General features: G+C 42.4%; 1 protein-coding gene across 2 annotated transcripts in view; it reads left to right on the forward strand.

The window, feature by feature from the left end:
* STAG2 (stromal antigen 2) overlaps window positions 1-15,783 on the forward strand; it is a 116,169-nt gene that overhangs the window by 21,171 nt on the left and 79,215 nt on the right. The window contains exon 1 of one of the 2 annotated variants that reach the window (XM_025205183.1): window positions 3,891-5,553. The exons of the other annotated variant lie outside the window; for it this stretch is intronic. The gene's annotated coding sequence lies outside the window, so the exon portion shown is untranslated. Of the gene's footprint in view, window positions 1-3,890; window positions 5,554-15,783 lie in introns of those variants that run through there. 2 annotated transcript variants of the gene reach the window in all.

The following is a 15,783-nucleotide window of genomic DNA, read 5'->3' on the forward strand; positions in this document are numbered from 1 at the left end:
ACATCTCACTTCCACATTGTGCTCAGGAAGAGAACGCAGCCTGAGCAGGGGCTGGTGGTAGAGGGCAGCAGAAAGGCTGCAGGAGGAAGAAGGGACGGGGTGGCAGAGGTCAAGGAGTACCTTACTTTCTCTCTCTCCCCTAGCCACTGTATTTCATGCTGTAGCAGTGGGAGGGGTTGCATTCAAGACAACCCTCTCATAATTAGATTGTACACTGGAAAATGATAAATTATTACATTTTTCATATATAGAATCTAATTATTGATGCACTGTCTTATATTCATGGTAGTCTTACATTGGAGTAAGTATGGTATCTACTCGAAAAAAATCATTCATATTGTTACAAGTTCTTAATATGGTTCATGTCTCAATACCAAAGATCCTCTACTATCTGCTACACTTGGAGATGAGGGACTAGACGTCTATTCATAACTAATAACTTTAATTAAACACAACAGTGATAGCTTGCCATCCTCCTCTATAGCTATGCTCAGTCACCCAAGTTTCTTAAAAGCTTCTTACATATACTTTACCCACTAGCCAGAGAATCTAGTCCTGCCTGGGACCTTGGTTTTATTTTTCTCAGACTGTGGAGCCTCCATTCAAGAATCTCTCTTAGATTCCTTCCTTTATTGCCTCAAGGGTGGACACTTAGCAGAGGACACAGGCTAGTGCCCACTGCCCCTCAAATATAAAGGAACCTGTGGCTGTTGCCCAGTGAAACTCTGCTCAGGGCCATGCACAGATGAGTGAAAGGAAGATGGCCTCAGAGTTGCCAGGTTCCCTCTGGCCAGCAACTTTTCTGGTCTGGCAGATGGAAATCTTAATCGGGGCAAAGAGGAGATTAACCAGAAGGTCCTTTGACTTGTTGGGGCTGCACACAGAATTTGTGTATAAAATAAAATATGTGCAGACTAGGGGTGCACTACTAAAGATTTTCTTGGCCAATACCAATAGCAGATTATTCACCAGGCATATTGGCTGATACTGATCCAATAAGTGATTTACAGGAGCACAGCCAGGCAGCGTGGAGAGCAGTTCCCTGCAGATAAGTCTGTGGAGGGGAAGGGGCACGGGGAAGGGAAACAACGTGAGCGGGACAGATCAAGGCCGCCACAGTGAATGAGGTAATGGGGCAGGGACTATGCCTGGGGGTGCTGCCCAGCTAGGGTGGTGAATGGGACCCTGGGGCCAGGGAACCATGGGCAGCTTGTCCAGGGGATCAGTGTTCTGGTGCTTAAAAATGGTGCTGGGTGTGTTTGAACTAAAGCTCATCAATAACTCGCCACTGCCACTGCTGCCCAACGGGCAGGGGATGTGTGGCTGGTGTGCGGCTCCCCGGGGCAAAGGCAGCAGGGTGGAGAACCCCAAATCCACAGTGGGTAGCCTGCTTTACCCCTGCGCACAAATCTGAGGGAGGGGGGCACATCCCCTGGGGAGGCTTTCCATGCCTCCCTGGGGGGGTGTACACAGCAGTGTGGACCTGCCCCGCCTCCTCTGCGCCCCTCGGATGAGCCACCTGTGGTCCCAGGGTCCCATTTAGTGCCCTGGCTGGGCAGCAGCTTCAGCCTCTGTCTATGCCCCCCCTTGTTCCCCCTCTCTTCCTCCCTGTGGTGTGCTCGATCTGCCCTCCCCATCCCCCCCCATACTCCTTCCTCTCCACAGACTTACCTGCAGGGTGCTGCTCTCCACACTACTTGGCTGTGTTCCTATCCTTGTGCATGCTGCAGCTGCACACATGCACGCAGCATTCTGGGGCTCCAGCCAGAAAGCATATTATATTTATTGGTGACATTGGCTACACTGGCCAAAAAAGCTGGTAGCTGATAATGTTAATTTTCCATTAATTGGTACCGATCTGATATGGCACCGATATATAGGTGTAGCTCTAGTGCAGACAAGTGCAACTAGAATCTCAATAGGTTCCTGTGGAGGGAGAAAGAGGCTGCAGATCCCTGAGCACAAGGTAGGCATCCAGGGTTTCCCTCTGAGCACAGGATGGGGGGTGGGGGTCTGTAGGGTGTGCCAGGTAAGCCCTGTGAATGAGTAAGAAACCTAGATCACTGGTGGCTCATGGGGTTCAGGTGGAATACAGGCTGTACCACTGAGGACCCTCACCCTCAGTGAAAGTGTCCCATCATTTGATGTCTGGGTAAGAAGTGAAAGTGGGATGGTGAATGATAGGCGCAGCTCCAGTTAAAAGTGACCTTGCACTTTAAAAATGGTGGTGGTGGCACTTGAACTAAAGCTCATTTGATGAGCTTTAGTTCAAACACAGAAGTAGCAAGGATGGCTTTCTGGCACAGAAGTAGTAAGGATGGGCTGTCTGGAAGCAGACTGGTTAGATGCCTGCTAGCTTATGGAGGTGGTACAGTTTGGGGACGGAGGACTGAGCAATTCTTGAGGCAGGATCCAGTGCTGGTTGGGGACCTGCATCACATGGGGTACCAGCCTGGGGCAAATGCAGCATGGGTCCTGGACCAGCTGGAGCAGGCCCCCCACGCAGTGCGATTCTGGAGTGGCCCAGGTGGATACCATGTAGCATGGGTCTTGGGCTGGTCAGAGTAGGCACTGCATGCAGCGTCTGTCCTGGGCCCTGTGTGGCCAGTTTGGCAGCATTTGGGTCAACCCTGGGGCAGCCCAGGAGCCAGATGATGGAGCTTTGAAGCTGGTTTGTTCTGCAGACCTAATCTTTGATACCTCTCTCCTAAATGGTTCACAAAGGGGAGCTTTTCATGGAATTCTGGATTGAGTTAAATATTTAATAGATTGCCTCTTTCCTGCACCTTATCTTCATTCATTTCTCACATATAAGAATCACTTGAGAAAACTGAGTTGTGACAAAAAATGTCTCCTGTGGTGCACCTGGAATTATACAAAGTCAATTTGGATTCAGGTTGAAGATTTCCTTATCTGTCCTTCATCTAAATCAGAATAATCTTGGGCAAAAAGTGTTTTGATTGGTGAGATACCTTTCGTAACAGATTTTAGTGGACAAAGAATGAAAAGTGTGTTTTTTAAACAGTATTGCTTAACATGCTATTATGATATTAGCTAATTAAGGTATCCATTCTATAGAGGTCTAAAGAGCGAGACTTTAAAGCTAGAAATGCCAAACAGCGTTGTTAGCCTCCGTTTGTGATTCTCTGGTAAGGTCTGAGATATGTAGAAGATGAGGCTGGAAAGGACATGGAGAGATGGAATCAAGCAGAGCATTAGGGCCAAGGCAGTTGACTTGACAGAAGGGACCCAGAAGAATGGTTTGCATGAAATCCTTGCCCTCCCTCTGTCACTTTCCTTTTTGAGGGATTGAGGTAACGATTTCTTATACTTGTAGAGCAAAACTCCTGCCAAACAGGCAGTTCCTTGCATCCAGGATGAAACAGCAGATTTAACGTGTTCAGCAGTTTGGGTTTAATTATCTCTCTGCCCTTCAATCCCACTATTTTCTAGTTGCGTTTTAGGGTCCTTAGTAGGAATACAGAGCGAGATGGAGAATTGAAACATAAGATACCAGGCAAGTGGATTTTACAGCTCAGTTTAGGAGACAGCTGTTGCTTGAAGCATCAGAAAAGTATGAAAGTAACTTAAACATCTGAATAATTCAGTCATCTTCTTTGGGCTGAAATAAAAGAGGAGACTATCTGTTATTTCACCATGGACTAGGACTTGTGGCCTGTGTCTGCAAAGTTACTAAAGAGTGCAGGAGTGAGAAGTTTATAATTTGAAGGAAGAGGGCTGTGTATGTGTTTAGCCAGAAAAGGTGAAGTTGTATTTTTGCGGGGGGAGGGGTTGGGTTTTTTTTCAAAATTATTTATTTGACAAAATATGGCTAACTTCTGTGAATTTAGAGTTTAAAAAAAAAAAAAAAGAGGGAAACTTCTTTCTAAGTAGTTGTGGAGATTATGGAAATTAAATTCAGTAAGTAGGTTATGTAATTAGAATTTTAGGTAGTCTTTAGCTATAAATCTTCATGTCGCCTTAATGGGATCAGTCCCAGTGTCTTTTGTAGAACAAGTATCGAATCAACTCTTAAGACATGTTAAAAGTTTGTTGAGTGAATCTGTTTGGGAATAAATGCCCAAGTAAAAAGAACAGTGATTTCTTTTGTGGCAGATATTTGTGGAAAAATACGGATGGTGGTTTTTATTATCTTCCTACCATTTGTCCATAAGTGCTGTAAATTAGATCTGCTTAGATGCTGCCTCTGGTAACATGGTGGCAAAATGACACTATATTGTATTAGACTCTGGATCTGTTACTTGAATGGGAACAGGTTCTCTTTATCCATGACTGGTCTTTTTGACTCAATGTCGAAAATATAGATTAGAATACCTTTATATCTTTTCATGACTTGTGAAGTACTCTGCAGAAATAAGTTTTAACTCAGAAAGCTTATCAGACTTAATCATTATAGGTGTGTTAATTCCAAGTAAAAATACTGATTATCTAGCTGGTGCTGAAATCTCACTGTAATGTAGTGCACCTACACAGTGGTTGAACCCCCCACCTCTCCCTTTTCTGGCAGGAGAGTACCACATCTGTCCTACAATCTGATGTAGCCCTGCAGAGGTGGATTGCTGGTCACATGTGTGGCAGACTGGAATGTAGGACTGGAAGGGACGTTCTGGGCCTTAGAGTTTAGTGCTGCATTTGCAGACAACCATTTGTCCCAAGGAGTTCATAGGAATATCCAGCCTCTTGCGTCACAGGTGCAAAAGCGCCCCAGACACATTTTTTCATGTTAAATGTTTTGCATCTAGAAATCAAAAGAACTATGGAGGCAGTTCAGAACTGTAAAGTGTGAATGTCTTGGAGAAAATAATTGAACAGGCAAGGTAACTCAAATAAGAAATCTGAGGTGGGATGCTATTTTTAATGTCCTTTTTTTCTTTGGAAATGGGCTTTATCCATCATCAGTAGAGAAGATGGATTGGGTGATGCAAGCAAAATTTCCCTCAGGTTCTGACACCAATGGTTGGGCATTCATTGTGAAGGGTATGTTGGTTTTACTGTGATTGTGCTTTCTCAAGGTATATTCTCCTTTCAAAAATGTGAAGTTGAGAAAACAGCATACTGATTATTCTATAACAGGGCTGTCAAACTTCTTAGCAGCTGGTGGCTGCACATTGTATGGCCCCCAAATGCCAAGTGGGGTGCAGGGGCAAGAAGCAGAAACTGCAGGATAGAGGGAGAACCTGGAGACTCCCAGCAGCGGCACAAAGAGATGGGGAGACTGACAGCCAGCTGGCTGCCTGCAGGATGCATATGCCTTGGGCTGTGAGTTGGACAGCCTTGTTCTATATAGGAATATTGGTTCAAATTCTTGGGGAATCTCCTTCATCCTGCTTATGTTGATGAGGGCAAAATTATCAGTTTCCTTCTGTACCCTAGAATAATTTATTTCTATTGTATTACTTTGACATCATGACAGTAATGTCTGTCTTGTTTGGCTTGTCTCTCTGCAAACCTACCGTGGAAGGATGCCTGTCATGCTAGATTTGGCTTGTCTACCTGCAAATCTTAAATGGAATGATGAGGAACTTCAAGAATGTAAGTATTTTTCATCTGTTTGAAAAGAGGAAGCCAGTGTTACCTGCCTTTAATTAAATAGTTTCTGCAGAGCTAAGTTAATGTAGTTCCTGCTGTTTGTTATATCTGCTGTTGCACCTTGAAGTTAGATTGTGAGCTCTGATAGGACTGTGTTCCTGTCGTGTGTGTGTGTCTAACACCTAGCAAAAGTCCAAGGGCAGAGAAATAGACCCTATTGAAAAAATGAGGAGCAGGTGGGTCATCTTTGCTTTCCTGGTTGGGTAAAATTGGGGTTTTGATGCAAGTGCATTTCACTGAAGATAAGATGAGTGATTTTGGTAGGTTGGGGAAGGGAGGTTTTACAGGTTAGGAACAATCCCTTCATCATTAAGTGTAGCCAGCCATAGTGAAGAAATCTTGCATTTTGAGGGGATTTTTGGAGTCCTGATTGTTCTTAAAGAAAGTACCAAGTAGGCAAAGGACCTGTAGTTTTCTTTACCTGGTTAGATGACAGTGACAGTATCTCAGATCTGGACCATGCCACAGTTTTCCATGTCTTTACGAGCCCTTCAGATTTGAGGCATAATCTATACCGGGGCAGGCAACCCCAGGCATGGGTGCCAGAGCATGGCACATGAAGGCATTTTGCTTGGCATGTGTGACTTGGGGTGGACAGCAGGGAAGAGGCCTGGGCTATGCTGACACAACAAGAATTTGGCCCCTCGCGGTTCCCCTGCCTTTTCCCCCAGCACACCAATATTTTTTAAGTCAAGGTTGCTGGTGTTTTTGGCACTCTGCCCAAAAATGTTGCTGATCCCTGGTCTACAGTGTTGTGCTGGCAGAACTTTGCATGCATCTACAAAGTGGCAGAACTCTTCCCTTCCATCTCCATCCCCAACTCTTTCTGCCAGTAGAGATATAGTACCGAATCTCTCATGTAAATGACGGCTTCTGATGCTGTCTAACAGCCAGCAGAAGGTGTGTAGATACTCCTGCTTGAGCAGTCTGTTTAGCAGCTGATGCCTTCCTCATTTGTTCTTCATATTGTATTGGTACAACTGCTGTAATGGAGCTGTCTGGAACTGCCAGGGGTGTGTGGGAAGTGGAGATGGTCTTGTGATATAAGTGGCAGCCATTGTCTGCCACCAGAGCTTTTTTATGTGGCAGAATTGGGCAAATGTGGACAAAGCCTGAAATTTTGCTAGCGCTCTGTACAGGATGTTCCTCATGCCAGAGATCTTACCATAAAAACTGTAGCTCCCAATGAAATCGGGCATCTCTATTTATTTAGCAATGTTGTGTTTCAGTAACTTTCAGTTAATTGCCCTAGCTTCCAGTTAAAAATGAAAGCATTACTTTTGATGCCTAAGTTCATGTGTGGTTTGACTCCTTAATACTTATGAAACCACATAACATCCATGTCATCAAAAATAGTGGGTCAGTTTGGATTTTGAATAGTCAGGGATTGGTTTTAGGGCATTCTGAGGTAGCGGCCTTTGGATTTTACGTCCTTTCCTCCTGTCCTAATTCCTGTTGTCTTAATAGACCTAGAGTCTAGTGACTTTGAGAAAAATACAATGCCATTTCATAGATTTCATAGACATTAGGGCTGGAAGGGCCCTCGGAAGATCATCGAGTCCAGCCCCCTGCCCAAAGGGCAGGAAGTCAGCTGGGGTCATAGGATCCCAGCAAGATAAGTATCCAGTTTGCTCTGGAAGGTGTTCAGTGTAGGCGCTTGAACCACCTCCGGTGGCAGGCTGTTCCAGACCTTGGGGGCTCAGACAGTAAAGAAATTCTTCCTTATGTCCAGCCTGAAACGGTCTTGTAGTAGTTTATGACCGTTCGACCTAGTCGTCATCCCTTGTGGCGCTCTGGTGAACAAACGTTCCCCCAGATGCTGGTGGTCACCCCTGATAAACTTATAGGTGGCCATCAGATCACCCCTGAGCCTGCGCTTTTCCAGGCTAAAGAGCCCCATGGCTCTCAGCCTGTCATCGTCGGGTCTGCTTCCCTGACTTCTGATCATGCGTGTGGCTCTTCTCTGGACTCTCTCAAGCTTCTCCACATCCTTTTTGAATTGTGGAGCCCAAAACTGGACACAGTACTCCAGCTGCGGCCTCACCAAGGCCGAGTACAAGGGGAGAATGACGTTCCGGGATTTGCTTGAGAAGCATCTATGGATGCAAGCCAGCGTTTTGGTCGCTTTACTAGCCGCCGCATCGCACTGCAGGCTCATGTTCATCTTGTGGTGGATGATGACCCCCAAGTCTCTTTCTTCCATAGTGCTAGCCAGGGTAGCACTGCCGAGCCTATAAGGATGCTGCGGGTTTTTCTTCCCAAGGAGGAGAACCTTGCATTTATCGGCATTGAACACCATCAGATTCTCGTCCGCCCACTTGCTGAGCCTGTCCAGGTCCGCCTGGGTCACCTGCCTGTCTTCTGGTGTGGATGGTTTGCCCCAAAGTTTAGGGTCATCAGTGAACTTGGCCAGTCCGTTTCTGACTCCAGTGTCCACATCATTAATGAGGATGTTGAACAATATGGGTCCAAGGACAGAGCCTTGGGGGACCCCACTGGTCACAGGACACCATGATGAGTGACTTCCATCAATTACTACCCTCTGGGTCTGACCAGGGAGCCAATTTTCCAGCCAGTGGATCGTGGTGGACCCAAGGCGACAATTGGCCAGTTTCACCAAGAGGTGATCATGGGACACCAGATGGAAGGCTTTTTTGAAGTCAAGATATATGACATCAATCTCTTCTCCCTTGTCCAGGTGATAGGTCACCTGGTCGTAGAAGGAAATGAGATTGGTCAAGCAAGACCTAGGTGCCATTCAAAGGTGTGATGGTCAGGTTAATAGCTTATTTTTTGGGAATAAATCTTGACATGCTATAGTGGTGACTTTCGTTAGAGTAACGTGCATGTATCTATCTACGCTAGTGATAGGAAGCATTTTAATAACCATAAATAGTAAAGCAGCATTTAGAAGTACATCTTATTCTTGGGGTTCTAGCACCATGCCCAAGGTGCACAATAGAACTCTTGTTTCAGTGGAAGTATAGGTACGTGATGCATCTACTAGGTGTAGTTTTTCTTCTCAGTGCCATCACTTCAGTTGTGTAGGATTTTGGGGTAGATTAGAGGGACATGGTGTAAATCTTCCAGAACTTCCAGACAACTTTGAAGGGTTAGCTTGTTAAATATTATAACATTTTAATTACTTTTAAAATGAATGGGGGAATCTCGCATCTTCCTTTTACAGCATCACTAGCGTTGGAGGCTGAGGATATGGGGATTTCATGCCAGGAAGGCAAATTGGCTATTTGCTAAAGAACCAGTTCTGTGGCAGCTCTTGTATACTGATGTGCAGTCAGGATTTGAAGGCTGAGGATATGCTGTTAAACAAATACTCTATCCCTTTTCTATCTTGACATTCTAGGGATGCAAACCACAGTGAGGCCAAAATAATTTTTGCTACTATAAAATGACCTGAGGAAAGAAAGGAAAATGTTAAGACAGCTGTGGAGAAACTATCCATTACCCAGTTTGGCTGCTCAGGCTGTGCACTTAAGTTAAGCTCTGGGCTGTAGATGGTTCCTGCCTCTCCGGGGGTTTCAGCTATATGCTGGCAAATCAGTTGTTGACAGTCCATACAACTCTAAAAGTTCTCTTCTCTCCTCCTTCTCCACCCCCTCCCCCCCTTTGGCTAACAAGTGGGAAATTTGTGCAGAAACTGATAAAACTCTACAGCTACCTGAGTCTTTTATTATAATACTTTCTAACATGAATTTGATTTGCCAGTCCTCCTTTTTTAATGTCAAAGTTTGTTAATGTGTAATCCCTTTTATCACACACAATTGGTTAGTTGTATGTCTCTTATTGGAGTATTTTTTTGAGGTTTCTTTGTTAAAAAAATGTTGTTAAAATCTAACATTTTGGACTTTATGTACCTGTTTAAGCTTTCATATAAGATTGGATCTTCTTTACACCATTTCTCCTTCACACTATGTGCACATGCTTTTTAATATGGTGGTAGGGACTGAAATACTTTAGGGGGTGTTATTTCTGAGGTTTTGGGGAATTTATAACCCCTGAAAATTGAAAACCCTTGTGTATACAGTCTTCCTTCCTCACCACCTTTCCCTCTTACTCTCACAGAAGTTGCCCATAAAGGGGATCCTTCACTATCTTTGGAGATCTGGATATTGTTTATTGAGGCTGCTTTAATCAGCCTTAAGTAGATTCAAGACAATATCTTGAAGGCATATCTTTTCCCCGGGGACTTAGTGTATTTTCTCCACAGCACTCCCAGTCCCTGCTGCTTATGGAATATGATTATCAAGGATCAGTGCTGAATACTTAAGCATAGCTGCTTTGCCATTGTAGGCAGTTTATTCCTCTGCCTCTACTTCATCCATCTCTTTGTCTATTCAGGTTCTTTCTCAAGTGTCTTACTCCTTTTTCCAGGATCATGTCTGTACTCCTTGTTTCCACATATAATTAATTCTCTCAAGTGAAACCATAAGCTTGATGTATTTCTTTATGTATATAAAAATTAGCGTCCATTATATTTTTTTCTTCTGTTGTGCTATATGGTAGAATATATACATTAAGAATTTCTCCCCTTCACTAGTTTTCTGTTTCTCTAATTTTTTTTTTTCAGTTGATGCTCTTTGTTTTTATTCAGGAACACTTCTTGTGTACCTAATTTTAGAAAGTTCGTGTTTATGTGCAATAGGGAGAAAAATCCAAATTTCTCTTGTATTGTGCACGCTAAGCTTACTGGCAGTAAATATATTTCAAGACCCTACTAGTGCAGTACTACTGAGACCATAGTTCCTTAGAGCCATGAGTGACTCTTTAACATATTACCTGTGCCTCCTCACAGAAAATGTTATCAAAGTTCATTGCCTGCATTATTTCCAGCGATCATGAGTTCTGCAGATAACATGCTTTTTTGATCTCTATCAATCATGGTATACGTTCTGCATTTTATTTTCTTTTGCTCTTTTGCTCTGGAATGTATTTGCTGCAATCCATAAGTGGGTATGTTATGTTCTTGTTGCTCCTTTGGTTAATACTGACTGCTCATGTGGTTCTTGAGCCAGGCAGGCCTTGAGTAGCACTGTGCTAGATTTAGGGGGTCAGCAACCTAGAGTGTAAGGGCCAGATCCAGCCTGCAAATGTGGGACTTTGGCTGTATTCTGCAGGCCCCATCCTTTCGCACAGACTAATGCTGGCAGCAACAGGTCTTACTGTTCGCAAGGTGAAAAATATGCTTATGCATTTTGTTTTTGACTACTTAAATTTGAGTGGTGGTGGCAGCTGGGATAGAAGCACCTGTCTGCCATGGAGTGAAGTGGTTTTTTTTTAAGACTACTGTTCCTGAAGTTTATGGACCTCCCCCCTTAATAATAATAGAATATTAATTTTTTGGTGTAAGTCACGTTGCAGCTAAGGTTAACTGTAATGGAAGAGAAATATATGCCATTAAATACATCCTTAAAAATTATGCTATTAAATCCTAACACTGAATTTCCACACGCACCATTAAATAATCATCAGCACCCAAACAATATTAATTCTTGAATATATTAATGTTTTTGAGGTCCAATCTAACTTCCATGCATAGCTGAAGTGTGTATATGCTCAGCTATTCTCCAGTATTGATTTAGATTGCTATATGGATATCTCTGTTTTTTTAAATAAGAAATGATATATACATATTTTTTTTGCAGCATGAGTAGCGTATATTTGTCTTCAGTTATGTTGTCCAGTTAGACTTGCATGGACTTATTTTCTTCAGTAGGAAGAGACTACTATATGCATTGCACTAAAACTTGAGATATGCTAGTGATATTTGGCAGAGTTAAATCGTTAAATTTTTGTTTGATTTTTTTTTTTTTTTTCTGAAGATTTGCATAAAAAACAGGCGTGGTATGAGTAAAAGGAAAGGTACTAAAGTGAGTAGTTTTAAGAAAAAGCTGCCTAAATAATACAGTTGGACTGTGTAAATTCTTGTGACTCTTGTTACATAGCAGTTAAAATCTCTTGGAGTCTTGTCCATTGAGACCCTTTCTACTGTAATTTGGGTGTTAAGATTGATACCAAGTCTTTTAACTCTTAACGTTATTTGTATAGCTTTTCAATATTGCTACGGTCTTGAAATGACATAGAAATTTGAAAGTGTTTTTTTTTCTGTTTGTCTGTACCGTCTGACTTGATGTTATGCTAGGTCTCTGCTTTGTGTATGAAATTCTACGTGCGATTAGATGATATAGTTTGATCATCCACTAAAGGTTGTTAACTGAGCATCCGATGACATCATGCATATCTTATTGTGGAACAGCTAAGAAGTGTTTTAGTTTGTCAGCCCAGCTCCCCAACCCTTCCATTTCCAGCCTTTATTTCACTGTTAATTTTTGCAGTCTAGTTCCAGTTCTCTGCTATTTCTCTATTCCTTGACTGCCTCCATCTGTATCTAAAACCTGTCTTGGTTTTCCCCCATGCTCGACTTCCAGAATCTCTCTGGTTTTTTCTATGCTTCATTCAAGTCCATTGCCCACCCCTTTGCAATGAGAGCCTTGCCCATTTGTACCTTACCAACTGTATCAGCTGTTTGAAATGGTTGCACACCATCCTGCTTCTTTGCCTGCCACACACTTCCCTTTGTGATTCACTTGGCTAACAAGGTTTCTGGCAGTAGAATACAATTAGACATTTTATGTTTAAAGTTTTAAGTTAACTGCATAGTAATTAAAATTTAAATTGCTTTAATGAAGTTTTTTGGCAGACATCTATTTCATAATAATTGTTAATCTTAAAGTCTTTTCTATACAAACCACTTCAAGTGGAGTGTCTAGCTATTTGTATGAAATTTGGCATCCTTTAACTGATCAATATTTAAGCATGGCAAAAAAACACTAAATGTTCTAAAACACGTTTTGAACATTACGGTTGAAAATTAGTTCTTTTTTTATTTCTAAATTGTAAGGAGAAAATTCTTTGTGAGCTATTTTAGCCATCAACTAGACCAAATGCCTTTCTTCTAATTAGGAGCTGGAGGACAGGAAGAATATTGGGTTACAGTGGAGGTCTGGACATGACCCTAATTGTAGTTACTACTGCCATGATTTCAGTATTTTTAACAGTAATAAAAAAAACCTTACGCTTCTGTGAAAAGCAGTATTGCAGACTTATTTTAAGTTACTTGCAGAATGAATTTATGGCATTTAATGATGTAGGATTATCATACCCTATAGCAAGAATGTTTTAAGTAGAGGTCAAGTTGAACAACTGCCAGACCTAATTTATCTTCAGCCAGAAATTTTCTTGTCTAACAGTCAAATTGGATACTACTGTTTCCTTGAGCCTCTCTGCTAAGATTTGCAACTCTTAGTTTATCTTAATCTGTAAACCCAAGACTGTCTCCATCTTCTGGTGCCAAACAAGGTTCCTTGGAGAGTGCAGTTATTAGTTATGCCGTTCACATTCATAACATTGCAAGGAGTGAGGTATTGATATTTATGGTCTGTAGCGCATATATCTTCCGAGACTTAACAAGGGTGTTGTGAGATTTAATTGAAACACAGTCCATACCATAAAACAAACATTTTACTGGGGAGTTTGAAAATCAGTGATTTGTTTCATTGGAATTTTTTAAGCATAGGAGAGCATATTTGAACTTTAGGAATCTAGAACTTTAGAATTTCAACATATTCCTATAAAACAAAGCAAAACAACCCCCCCCCCCCCCCCCCCCCCCCCCTCTATATTTTTATCTCTGGAAATTACACAAGTCTAACCTTACCTAAGGATGATGGACATAAATAGTAAATACTTTAGAAAGGAAATAAAAAATTGCTCTTTAAAGCCAGTTGGTTACTAATACATTTACAACCTGTGTATAAAGTGCATTAGATTAAACTTTAATCTAGATGTGTTTAAATTGGGGGTGGGCAAAAAGTGGCCCGGGGGTCGAATGCAGCCCGCCAGGCCATTCTATCCAGCCTGCGGGCCCTCTAAAAATTTTAGAAAATATTAATCTTCCCTGGGCTGCTTGTCACACGGCCCTCGGTGGCTTGCCAAAACTCAGTAAGCGGCCCTCTGCCCAAAATAATTGCCCGCCCCTAGTTTAAGCAGTGGTGGCCAACACTTTTGGCAAGCATGTCACATGTTAAGTTGAATGCATATGAAAATGGCATCACTTTCCAGAGCTGCCAAATCCCATTGCCACTTAGTTAAGGGGAAACAAAGTTAACAAACCTATGGAAAGTACTTTGTTTTATCCAAAAATAATCTATTGCTATTGCCATTATTTATATTTAACTGTTGTGTGTGAGCTATTTAATGCATAGTCCTGAAGATACTTTATTTAAGCCATAGACGTTTTTTAAGCATGTGCTGATTTTGAGGGGTATTGGTTGTAGCCATGCTGACCTAAGGACATAGGCAAACAAGGTTCTTTGGGTAAATCCGATATTGTTTATTAGACCACTAACTCAGCCTTCTTCAGGCTGAGGTGTTTGTACCCGAAAGCTTGCAAAGAAGAATTTTCCCAACTATGTTAGTTGGTCTAATAAACAATATTGGATTTTACCCAAAGAACCTTGTCTGTTAATTTTGAAATACCTCAATACTGTATGCCTGTTCTTGTTCATCAAGGCAACAGCATGATGCGTTTCAGTTGCTATTAAATATGAAAAGCAATTTGTAATATTGAGAGGCTCTTTTAATAAGCAGAACCCAAGATTTGTACTATATTTGCAACGTAAATAGGTTAACATTAATGCAGATAATTTATCAATGATCCATTATTTTTAAGAAAAGTGGTTCATGAGCCATTAGAGCACTTATTTCTTTTAAAGTTCTTTAATTGTTGTTACCTCATATAATGCTAGATATTATTAAATTAAAAATAGTATCTCAGTTCATATGAATTCTAAACCAAATTCTTTTTCTTAAACCGGTCATTTGTCCCCAGGTTTCAGGAACAATAGCAAATTAATTTAGAATTGATATGTTTTTTTTTTTTATAACAATTTACTTCAGTTCCAAATATTAAAATGCTTATTTAACTAATAAGGGTGCACCAATAGAGATTTTTGGGGCTGATACCAATAGCCAATTTTTAAGGAGGCATATTGACCAATACCAGTCCGATTTCCGATACGCAGCCTGGCAGCTTGAAGAGCAGTATCTGACCTGGTAGGTTTGTTGTGTTTGGGGTGGAGGTGGGGTGGAGGCAGATCAAGTCCCCTGCAGTGAGGGAGGGATTGGGGCAGGCAGGGCACAGGACAGAGCCACAGCTTGTTGGGTGGGGGACAGCTCCCACCGCCGCATGCAGCCACGTGGGGATGGGGACGGATGCCCCTGGATCTGTGCAGGGCTGGCGCCAGGCTTCTTCCCCCCCACGCCCTCCTGGGTTGCATATGGCAGTGGGAGCTGTACCTGGCCACCCCCCGCCGATGAGCTGCAGCTCCATCCTGTGCCCCGCTGTGGCTGGGCAGCACCTGCCCCAGCTCTACTCTCTCACCCAAAGGACCTTTATCTACCGTCTCCCCCTCCCCTGCCATGCCCCTTCCCTTCCTCCTCCCCTTCCACCACAACAGACTTAACCGCTACGTGCAGCTCTCCAAGCTGCCCAGCTGTGCTGCACTGGGGCTGTGCATGCATGGTCCGTTTGTTGGTAATGTTATTGGTCACATCAGGCCAATTTCTGATGCAGCCAATTTCTTTATATTGGTGTCGATCTGATACCGCACCAGTGTGTTAGTTCACCCCTATTAACTAAGGGCTAATTACTTTAAATATCACAAACCTGTCCATAACAAGCTAAACTATTTTTAAAGTATATTATTTGATTAGGTTGGAATTAAGAGAGGCATCACAAGATTTTGATAAAATGCTTAATAAGAACCACATGGGTGAGAATAAGTCACAGCAGAGTTGTTGGGCGTTCTTCCTGATGAGCTAATTTTGAAATTACATCAAAAAGGACTGTTCTTGAATAAGTAGCTATAACAAGTTAATACCTTACAGTTAGAAATTTAACTATTAGAAGCCAACATTGTAGAAAGAAGAAATGTGTTCACTGTGCTACATAAGTACTACAGCTGTCTTATGATCAGGGATCCGGGTTTTCTGTTTCCTACGGAAAAATGGAGAAAACCATGGATTCCCTGTTTTTATCAGAGAAATCCATGGATTATCTGCTTTTGCAAAGAGCTCTTGCCGGCTGGCATGTGT

Source organism: Alligator sinensis, unplaced genomic scaffold (genome assembly GCF_000455745.1).
Source record: "Alligator sinensis unplaced genomic scaffold, ASM45574v1 scaffold157_2, whole genome shotgun sequence".
In the NCBI taxonomy this organism is placed as follows: domain Eukaryota; kingdom Metazoa; phylum Chordata; order Crocodylia; family Alligatoridae; genus Alligator; species Alligator sinensis.